Below are 12,410 nucleotides of genomic sequence, written 5' to 3'. Positions count from 1 at the left end.
CTTCATAATATCTTGTTTCACCCTAGGTAATTAATTCACAGAACAAAATCGGAGACTTACCTTTTTTTTGTCCTCCAAAACCGAAGCTCTCTCTTCTCTCTAGCTCAAGTTTCTCTTCTCTTTTCTTCTAGACTTTTCTTGAATTTTTTTGGATAAAAAAAACTTAAAGAATAAGGATGACTTAAAAGTCTTCAAACACATCTATATATAGGCCACCTTAATGGGTGACACGTGTCAACTCCTAAGTGGTGACACTTGTCAAGCCCTTATAGGGCCAACGCATCACCCCTTCCACTTAGGGGATGACATGTGGCATATGGGGCCCACCCCCATGCTGCATCTACTACCACATGGAACTCCCTCATGCTTCCATGTGGCACTCTCTCATGGGCTTCCATGTGTCACTTTCTTTTCCTCCTCATGGGTTCGTAATCTCATCTTGCTTTATGAACCTATGTAATCCTTACTACGTAACCTTGGTATGTACTCAAATATCTTAAGTATGTAAGATTTTCAAATTGGTAGCTTACATAAGTAAGTCAAGTCCTATGACTCATTACTTGGCCTCCAATTCCTTCCGGATTCTCATAACCACATTTCCAATCTTCCCTTCTATGGGGTGCCACATTCTCCCTTCCTTAGAGTTGTTTGATAGTGTCATAGATTATCCGGCTCACATGACAACTTATAAGAAGATTATGATCCTTTAAAAAAACTTAAGAAGCTTAAATAAAAACTTAAGAAGATTAAGAGGTTCAAAAAACTTAAGAAGCTTTAGAACCTTCCAAGAAACTCAAAAACCTCTCAAGATACAAAAGTATTTCAAGGTACAAAAGTACGGGATGTAACATCCTTCCCCCCTTTAGAATATTCGTCCTCGAATGTGAACCAAAACCTTTCTCCGGATCTTATACCGACTATATGGAGAGTTTCTCTATCCCATTACCATAACATATACTTTCATCGAGCAATCAATATCAGAGTTCCAAAGGTTAGGATTACTTGTAGACGTAGGGAATAGGTATGGATACTTGTGTTTCATTTCCTCTTTCACTTCCCAAGGGGTCACCCATCCTAGTACTACTCTCATCCAAGTACGCTTAATTTCGGAGTTCTGATGGGATCCGGTGCGTTAGTGCTGGTATGATCGCATCCATCCCTTATGGGATCTCGTTTGAAGTTTAAGCATTCTCATTTACATATGATAGCATTAGTTGATTTTCTCTTATGCTTGTATTTCTATTGTTCGCTTCCCCTCTTTTAGGGTGTACCCTTGTCATCCTATTATTCATTTTTAACTATTCATATGCATATGATTCTATTCCAACATATTTGACATACTACACCTTCAGTTCATAGCTATCTATTCCCTTTTTCATCCGATACTCGTACTTAATTGATCACGTCTATCTTGAGTGCTCCCTATAGTAGTCCTTCTATTCTTAAGTTGTAAACAACTTATCTTGTCCTCTAATAATAGTTGAGGTTTCTGTATTTTCCAATAAGAATAAAACTCCATCATCGGGCATCTTTCCCCTCAACATGAGCTTTTTCTAAGGCGAAATACAGCTGAAGATACCTTAGTCTAAACTTTGCTGCTCAGATAGGCTTTTGTTTCTCCAAAATAAAATTTCCCAAGTAAAAAGGGTGCCCCTCATCGATGACCTGGAGGGTACCTTTTACATCTTTAGTTCAATATAATAGGGGTACTCGGTATCAACTTCCAAGACATATTAATAATTTATGTTTCATTCCCCCCTTTTTTTTGTTCTGGAAAATTTCAGCAGAGTTTCCTCTATACTCCTTACTATCCCCAAAACCTGCATGCAGGAAATACCAACAATGCCTTACAGGGCCAACATATGTATATTCATATCCTATCACAGCCACATAGGGCTTTTAATATCATCTCATATCGCAGCCACACAGGGCTTTCAATATCAACAATAGTATGAAAATGATGGACTTACCTCATGTGTCCAACTCAACCTGCATCTGTTACACTTTCCAGTCTACCTTCCTTTCAGTTTTCGACTTTACATTTCAATCATATGTCAATACCTTACCCAACAGATACCTTTTGTGCCCTTGCTTACCTGCGTGCTTTGTAACTTCCAATATCGTCAATTACTTCCTTCGGTTGATGTCGTCTTTCTGCTAAAGTCCAAGCTTAGTATAAGGAGTTTTCATATGACTCGGATCTATAGCACGATCTAAGACAAGAAAGAAAGGTAACATTCTAAATGTCCTGTAGTCTCCTGTTTATAGATGTGGTGCACAACACACCAATAAACAAGACTCTATTAGACACGGTCTGTGGACATTCCAAGGAAGGACCGCTCTAATACCACTTTTGTCATGACCCAACTCCGTAGGCTGCGACGGGTGCCCGAACTGGACACTCGCATATATCCTTGCTATCTGTAAGTAAATTTGTCCCCTGTTTAAGTTATAACACATCAATAGGCAAGAAAACATATAAGCCGGCGAGGCTTATCATAGGCACCATTATACGTACATGCCTATACAACCCACATACATGTCCACAAACCTCTAAGAGTAAGAACAGTAACATAAGGCGGGATAGGGCCCCCACTATACTTATGAACAAATAAATATATACATCGAGGGTTAATACCAAAACTAGGCTCTGGCACTATGGAGGGCTTCTGAACTGCTGAGTGGAACTCCTACATTGACGGATCCCCAAAGTGTGCATCTGTACCTGCGGTCATGAATGCAGCTCCTCCAAAAAAAAGAGGGGTCAATACGATATATGTACTGAGTATGTAAAGCATAGACATCATAAGGAAATTACAGTTGGCTTAGGGATGTAGGGTCAAGTGTGACATCTAATAATTTACTGTACTTGTAGCTTATAACATAAGGTCGTACATACTATCATCACGTACTGTACCCATCCCATTTGGGGACTTGGTGTAACGACTACATCACTCTGTTATCATAAGCATCTGTATACTATTAGTGCTATCTCATATAATAATGTCGAGGAACGTACGGCCCAATCCATATACCATATAGTAATGCCGAAGAACGTTCGGTCTGATCCATATATCATATAGTAATACCGAGGAACGTTCAGTCTGATCTACATATCATATAGTAATACCGAGGAACATTCGGTCCAATCCATAATTATATAGTAATGTCGAGGAACGTTCGGTCTGATCCACATACTATATAGTAATGCTGAGGAACATTTGGCCTGATATGTATATTATATAGTAATGCCGAGGAACGTTCGGCCTGATCCGTATATTATAAGTAATGCCGAGGAATATTTAGCCCGATCCGTATATTATATAGTAATGCCGATGAATGTTCAGCCCGATCTGTATATTATATAGTAATACCGAGGAACGTTCAGCCCGATCCGTATATTATATAGTAATATCGAGAAACGTTTAGACCAATCTGTATATTATATAGTAATGCCGAGGAACGTTCATCCCAATTTGTATATTATATAGTAATGCCAAGGAACGTTCGGTCCGATTCATACATTATATAGTAATGTTGAGGAACATTCGGCCTGATCCGTATATTATATAGTAATGCCGAGGAACGTTTGGCCTGATCCGTATATTATATAGTAATGTCAAGGAACATTTAGCCCGATCCGTATACTATATAGTAATTTCGAGGAAGATTCAGCCTGATCCGTATATTATATAATAATGTCGAGGAACGTTCGACCCGATACGTATATTATATAGTAATACTGAGGAACGTTCGGCCCGATCCGTATATTATATACCATACTCGGACCTTTATGGGACTCGGTGAAAGATGTATTACAGTATACACGAGTAAGGTAGTGAGTAACCATATACAATCTAAATCATTATCAGAGACTTGACAATATAAAAAGATTAAGCTATCATCTGAGGACCAGAATAGTAGTGTAGCCATCTCGAGTGCCTTCTAAATTCCATTAATCCCTATACCACTTAGGATCTCGGGGACCCTAGACATTTACTAAAGTAATACTAACAGTTTATAGAATCAGGGATACCCGTCGTCATATTATCCTTAGGACTAGGAGCTTATGTATCCATTACTTCTCAACCTATGGAGTTCAAGGAAAGTAGTTCAACTTACTACAAGAGTTTGACATTCAGAAGTGAATAAGAGATACGGATTACATTTAGGACTTAAAAGTGGAGTTACCCCAGAGATCGTATCACATTTTACTTAAAATTAGGACATGCCAAAGGAAGAGAAAGAATAAGCTCTACCTAGTCTCTACTTTTCCTCAAGGAGTCATCATTTATATATATCGTACCTGGCCCATCATGGGCTCGGTATCATAACCTTATTATTGCATTACCTTACCATAATAGCACCACACTTATGTCAAAGACATATCAAGAGGAAAGAAGGGTAACTATGCGTACTTATGCCAAGAGAAAGGAGATAATTTCACATACTTACTACTCTCCATCATATAGAAGCCTTAAGAGGCAATAACTCAACTAGTATATGAACTATACCATCGAGAAGTGAATAAGACTTATGAGTCATACTTGGGGTTCTATGAATGGAATTATCCCCACATTTCGTATATGAATCACTTAAGTCTAAGACATGCCAAAAGAAAAGAAAGGGTAAGCTTCACATACCTCTTACGGATTACTCTTACACGTTCGCCTCGTCGTTTCTTGAACCTATTTAACATGAAAGTAATAATAAGGTTAATTACCTTTCACTTTCCAATTTCCAACTCATCACCCAAGTACTCATAGGAGTTATTTCCTTATCCATTACCCTCGACTAGTTTGTTACTACTTTCGAATCTATCGAAAATCGGGCAGCATCTCCCCTACAACTTCAACATACCCAAGATTTCAACTCGGCCACAATATCAACAACCATACCACAAAATAAAACCAGCAGCATATTTACAAGTAAATCACTTCAACCTTACACAATACAAGCTCCAAACGACTAGCTCCAAACTACGATACGAAAATAGAGTTTTTAATCTTTATTTCACAAAATCTTTAACCATACCAAATGGAGGGTTATGTGTCTGAAACTAGAAGCACACACACCCTTTTTAAAACACTTTGAAGCCCTGCAACAAGCAACCCAACCAGCTGCACCCGCAGCACCACAACGACAACCCACTACTCGACTTCATTTTAGCTATAACCACTTCAATTTAGTTTGTTTCTAATGTCAAGCATACTTATGAAAATTTTCCACTTTAAACCTTATTTAAGACATGTAATATACCCCATAACAACATCATAAACATCAATTTGAAAGGGAAAGCCTTACCTCATTTGAAACTCGCCAAAACTTGCCTCGGAAGTTCTTTTAGAGTGCCTAAAACTTTATGGCTGTTTGATAATATTTTGGGAGGCTCCAAACCACAAATTTTCATTAATAATACCTTCATAAGATCATGGTTCACCCTAGGTAATTAATTCATGGAACAAAATCAGAGACTTACCTTTTTTTTCTCCTCCAAAACTGAAGCTCTCTCTTCTCTCTAGCTCAAGTTTTTCTTCTCTTTTCTTCTAGACTTTTTTTGAATTTTTTTGGATAAAAAGAAACTTAAAGGATAAGGATGACTTAAAAGTTTTCAAACACATCTATATATAGGCCACCTTAATGGGTGACATGTGTCAACCCCTAAGTGGTGACACTAGTCAAGCCCTTATAGGGCCAATGCATCACCCCTTCCACTTAGGGGATGCCACGTGGCATATGGGTCCCACCCCCTTGCTGCATCAGCTGCCACATGGCATTCTCTCATGCTGCCACATGGAACTCTCTCATGGGATGCCACGTGTCACTTTCTTTTCCTCCTCGTGGGTTCGTAATCTCGTCTTGCTTTACAAACTTATGTAATCCTTACTATGTAACCTTGGTATGTACTCAAGTAGCTTAAGTATGTAAGATTTTCAAATTGGTAGCTTATGTAAGTAAGTCAAGTCCTAGACTCATTACTTGGCCTCCAATTCCTTCCGGATTCTCATAACCACATTTCCAATCTTCCCTTCAATGGGGTGCCACATTCTCCCTTCCTTAGAGTTGTTTGATAGCGTCATAGATTATCCGTCTCACATGAAAACTTATAAGAAGCTTACGATCCTTTCAAGAAACTTAAGAAGCTTAAATAAAAACTTAAGAATCTTAAGAGGTTCAAGAAACTTAAGAAGCTTGAGAACCTTCCAAGAAACTCAAAAACCTCAAGATACAAAAGTCTTTCAAGGTACAAAAGTACGGGGTGTAACAAGTGTCCATACGACACTCTCCCAAATAGAGCTTCCCATATCTAGAACATAGTGGCTTTCCTCTAGAACCTTGAGCCACACTTAATTGGGACTGAGAGCCCTAAGCTCGGAAGTTCTGGTAACTTAGTAACCTCTAATTAGGTGTAAAAGAAATTGTTGAAGAAGGTGCATAATCCCCCTTCTGAAAGAATGACTTGATACCCTTCCTTTGATTCTGCTCGTTCTCATGCCCAGCAAACTTAGCCTTCTTGCTTAAGTGTTCCTCTCGGTTCTTTTTTTTTCATCCTCAACCTGTTGAGCATACACCATCAATCTAGAAAAATCCATGTTAGAAATAATTAGCATTGCCTTATAATCTCTCTTTACATGTTTGCCTAGGCCAGAGACAAACTTCCTCATCTTGGACCTCATATGAGGAATCATTTCTGGGGAATATTTAGACAACTAAATAAACTTCAAACTATACTCTTTTACAGTCATGCTCTTCTGCTTGAGGTTCACAAACTCCTCAAATTTTGCTCTTCGTAGCTCTTGGGGAAAGAAATGGTCAAGGAAAGCGCTTTCATACTCATCCCAAACTGCAGGTCCAGCATCCTCACCGTGACTCTACTCCCACTGGTCATACCATACATTCTGCACATCCTTGAGCTGGTAGAAAACCAACTCAACACCCTCAACCTCGGTAGTATGCATCGCTTTTAAGATCTTCCACATCTCATCAATGAAATTTTGAGGATCCTCCTCAATCTTAGACCCTTTGAAGACTAGCGGGTTCATCCTCAGAAAATATCTAATCCTTGTGGTGGAAGATGACTCTTGAGAGCAAGAGCTAGGAGTTGGTGAACTATGGTTACCCATCTGGACAGCTACCAGTTAAGTGAGCATGGCAATAGCTCCTCTGAAGTAGGAGTGGTATGAATAATAGGTATTTGGGGTACCTCAATAGACCTTGCAGGTTGGCCCTTAGTTCTCAGTGGAGGCATCTCTGACTATGAAACCTCAGTGCTAGTAGCGTTCCTCTGACTGGCTGTACATTTAGGAGGCATGCTCTGCAACGTATAAATGCATGAATTAGAAAGGAAGTTTTATAGAGTTAAACTCTATCGTACGAACTCAGATTAATAAAGAAGTGAAACAATTCCTAATGTCCTATAGCCTCCTGATTATAAGTGCGGTGCAAGACAACACCATAAGCAAGACTCTACTAGACATGGCTTCATAGACACCCTAGGACTCTTGAACTCTATGCTCTGATACCAAAAAGGACCCTAGGCATGGCCGGCACTCAGAAACCATATCTGGCCATCGAGAGAATCACTTGTTCTCATCACTCATTCGTTCATCAATGGAAGACTTAAGTAAAAATAAGAATATTTATGTGGGCTCACCATCATCAACATCAAATAAAAAAATCCTTAGAAAAGGTAGTTTCAAAGGAGAACTACTCCAATTACATTATCAAACTCTGTCTATGAAGCCTCTAACACTATCAGACTGTGCCAATGATATGTCTATGGCTACCTCAAAAGAAATATTATACTCAACAATAATAAAAGGATAAAGAGTTCCTCCAAATATAAGAAGGACTCACCAAATAGCTGGAAAGTAATGATCTTCAATGATGCACCGATTGAGGATCTCTAACACCTGTATATGCATCATAAAATAATTTAGGTCGATTGACTTCAGTACATGGAATGTATAAGTATGTAAAATGGCAGAAAAGTAAGGACAGATATCAAGAAACTCCTTTCAGAAAGACTCGGCTCATAACTCAACATCAACTCAACATCAATATGTAATGCAAGTTTTAAAATAATACTAATAAGCAATGCTTACTTAGTTGGGAGTTTCTCTAATGGACAACCATCACTTATGAGCTAGTGATGATACAACAAGTGATGTCATTGCCACATCCATCCAATACCTTTCCAGGGTAAAGGACATCACCATCTTGGATTCAATCATCAAAGTCCTCTTTTTGGGACTTAAGAGGCATAGCCTCCATCCTACGCTGGATACATAGTTCTGGAGTTTGAGTCAATTAAACTCTTACCCAACTCGGTGCTCAATACTACTCCCAAAATATGTGCTCATATTAACCTCATCATCTAGTCTCATTAGACTTTAATTTAAAATATCAAACTCATCTCAATGCATCATCATCATCATTACCTCCTCATCAAATTATTATACTTCAAAACATCTTACTCAAAACATCATTTAACCCAAAAAATCAAATTCATTTAAATTCAATTCTTTTGCTCTTTTAAAACTTAATAAAATACATATATAGTATTAATTTAAATCACTCTTTTTGTCAGTGAATATTAAAAGACAAAATCTTTACTCAAAACATGCATAAAAAAATATTCATGAACATCAAATCAATTAGGGTTCATGGAAAAGTAGCCACGAATAATAATTCCAATAATATTAGAGATAAAAATAATAATAATCTCAATGCATAAATATATCTAACTCAATAGAAGAAGAATTAACTAATTTAAAATTGAAAAATTAGGATAAAACTCAACTATAATTCAATTACGACGAATTTAAATATTGGGCGCATGGACGAACTCAATCCAATACTATGAATAGCCTTACATACATGAAATTCGAATCTTTACTCCAAATTGAAGAACACAATGACCACTCTTGAACCCCTAGCCTTTTCTCCTCGCCAGAGTATTTTGTGTACTATCCGGAGAATAAGAATTATCAAAATTATATTTCTACACTACTAAAAACTAAAACTATATTTGAGAATGAGCAAAAAAAGTGTATAGAGAGAAGAGTTGCTTGAAAAATCTTGATGAATAAAATGAGGAAATAAGGTGGGTATTTATAGGTGTGGAGGAGGGACCTAACAATAAATAAAAATAATTACAAAGGATAATCTTGAAAATTCAATGAAGGATTGTGATCTCATGGATGATGTCAAATGGAGGACTATTGATGTCATGAGTGATGTCAAATGGATCTTGATTTTTCCATGATTGGTGAGATGAACCTTCTTTTAATGGAATACCCTTTTTTGGAGCTGCGTTTGAACAAGATAACTTCCTAATTAGGATTTGGTGTCTCCATATGAATTGTAGATCTATAAGTATACTTTCATTTCATTCAATAATCAACCAATATGGATCATCCTACCATGATATATGATTTTTCTTCTACAAATACTCCATTTCATCACAGCACACCATGTCTTACAAAAATTAATTTATTTGACCTACGTATTCTTCGAATCTTAAGATATGGTATCATGAAAGTTGTAGGTAATATCGTTGGGGTTATTAAAAAATTTGAATCACCTAATTTGAACTATTTTATGAAAAAGGTATTCCCAAAATACAGAAGCAGTATCATTTTCATCGAAAATTGAAACACCACATACTATATTTTAGGGGGTGTTACAATGATGCCCTAGCACAACAGGGTGATAGAGGAGTTACCTAGTCAGATGGTGGATGGAGAGCTCATTGTTATGCTTTTCTAGGTGGACCTGAGGTTAAGGCCTTCGATGCAATCATCACAAATATTGTTCGGATTTGCCATTGCCCTGCATCTATGTTATTTGATCCAGGCTCCACTTATTAGTATGTGTATGCATATATCTATTTTGGGTTTGACTTGCTATGTGATCATATGCCCATGCCAGTGCAAGTTTCCACCCTAGTAGGAGAGCCCTTAGTAGTGGATCGAGTGTATTGATCTTGTCTTATGTCTTTGGCGGGTTATGAGACGTGGGTGGACATGATTATCCTTGATATGGTTGACTTCGACATTATTTTGGGTATGGAATTGTTATCTCTATATCATGATATTCTTGATTGTTATGTCAAGACTGTGATCTTAGCTATGCCCGATAGGCCACGTATTCGGGCCCAGTGATTGATCGATAGGGGTTGGTAGGCATACTTAGCATTTATTTGTGATACTTTTGTTGAGCCACCTTCTATGGAGTCTATTTCTGTGGTTCGAGAATTTATGGTTGTATTTCCTGCCGATCTTCCAGGGGTTCCACCTAATAGGGATATTGACTTTGCTATTGACTTCGAGTCGGGCACCAAGCCCATTTTTATTTCTCCTTATCGTATGGCTCCAGCTGAGTTAAAGGAGCTAAAAGAGCAGCTTCAAGATCTGTTGAGTAAGGTGTTTATTCGCCCTGGTGTTTCTCCTTGGGTACCCCAATCTTATTTGTGAAAAAGAAGGACGGGTCCATGAGGATGTGTGTAGACTATAGACAATTGAACAAAAAGACTGTTAAAAACAAGTACCCTCTTCCTCGTATTGATGATTTGTTTGACCAGCTCCAAGGAACGGCCTTATTCTCTAAGATAAACTTAAGATCCGGGTATCATCAGTTGAGGATTCGGCCTTCAGATATTCCTAAGACAGTCTTTCGGACTAGATATTGCCACTATGAGTTTCTTGTTATGTCTTTTGGGTTGACTAATGCCCCAGTAACATTTATGGAGTTATGAATAGGGTGTTTCATATGTATCTAGATTCATTTTTGATTTTCTTCATTAATGATATCTTGGTTTACTCCAAGACTGAGGCAGATCATATGCAACACTTGAGAATTGTGCTCCAAAGGCTTAGGGAAAAGAAGCTTTATGCCAAGTTCTCCAAGTGTGAGTGGTTGAGTTTGGTGGCGTTCTTAGTGCATGTGGTATTCAAGGAAGGCATTAGAGTCGATCTGGCTAAGATTAGGAGGTTCAAATATAGACTAGACCCACCTCAGCTATCGAGATTCGCAGTTTTGTGGGTTTGGTTGGATATTATCGTCATTTTGTTCAGGGCTTCTCTATGATAGCAGCTCCATTGACCAGGCTCACTCAGAAGAATGTGGTATTTCATTGGTCAGATGAGTGTGAAGAGAGCTTCCAAAAGCTCAAGGTATTATTGACTATTGCACCTATGTTGACCTTTCCTGAGGAGGGTGTTGAGTTTATTGTGTATTGTGATACATCAGGAATGGGTTTAGGTGGAGTGATGATGCAAAAGGAGAAGGTGATTGCCTATGCTTCGAGGTAATTGAAGACTCATTAAAAGAACTATCCTACCTATGATTTAGAGTTGGCGGCGATTATCTTTGTTTTGAAATTATGGTGACATTGTTTGTATGGGGTCCATTGTGAGATATTCACCGATCATCGAAGTCTACAATATATTTTTAGACAGATAGACTTAAATTTAAGGCAATAGAGCTTGGTTGAGCTTCTGAAGGATTATGTCTTGAATACTCTATATCACCCGGGAAGGCCAATATGGTGGCCGATGCATTGAGTAGAAAGACTTCTAGCATGGGAAAGGCTTGCAGCTATTGAAGCTAAGGAGCGACCCTTGGCTAGAGATGTTCAGAGATTGGCCAATGGGTTTGTGAGATTGTAGCTTTTTGATGAAGGTCAGGTCTTTGCTTTCATAGAGGCCCTCTCTTCTTTGATGGATCATATCCGTGAGAGACAGTTCGAGGATGAGAATTTGTACCTCATTCGAGACAAGGTGACGAGAGGTGAAGCTAAGGAAATAGTGCTTGATTCTAAGGGTGTTTTGAGGATTGAGAGTCGCATTTGTGTGCCCAAGGTGAGTGATTTGGTCAGATTGATACTTGAGGAAGCCCATTGCACTTGATATTCTATTCATACTAGGATAGAAAAGATATATCACAACATTAGTCAACACTATTGGTGGTGTGGTATGAAGAAGGACAACTTCGAGTTTGTGTCCAAGTATTTGACATTCCAGCTGGTTAAGTGTGATCACCAGAGGCCCAAGGGTGAGTTTCAGAGGATGGCCATTCCTACTTGGAAGTGGGAGAGGATCACTATGGATTTTGTGGTAGGTTTGCCCACCACCATGGGAGTATATGATTCCATTTGGGTTGTGGTCGATAGATTGACCAAAACAGCTCATTTTATTTCGGTTAAGGTTAATTTCACGGCGGAGAGGTTGGCTCAGCTCTTGATATAACCTAACATATATCTAAATCTTATGTCAGAATAGCTAATCCTTCCTAGAATCTTACATCAGAAAGTCTTATTAGAACCTAGTAGCCCATGGAATCTTATATTGGCGAGGTCGGACCCACTCTTTATTCGTACATCGGAATGGCACACAAATAGCTAACAG

General features: G+C 38.3%; 1 pseudogene; it reads right to left on the bottom strand.

The window, feature by feature from the left end:
- Positions 1-1,033: 1,033 nt before the first annotated feature.
- LOC129871849 (5S ribosomal RNA) lies at positions 1,034-1,155 on the bottom strand (annotated as a pseudogene).
- Positions 1,156-12,410: the final 11,255 nt, after the last annotated feature.

The sequence above is a fragment of the Solanum dulcamara genome, chromosome 10 (genome assembly GCF_947179165.1).
Source record: "Solanum dulcamara chromosome 10, daSolDulc1.2, whole genome shotgun sequence".
Classification (NCBI taxonomy): Eukaryota; Viridiplantae; Streptophyta; class Magnoliopsida; order Solanales; family Solanaceae; genus Solanum; species Solanum dulcamara.
Note: the sequence above shows the minus strand (reverse complement) of the source record. Positions and strands in the feature narration are given on the sequence as shown.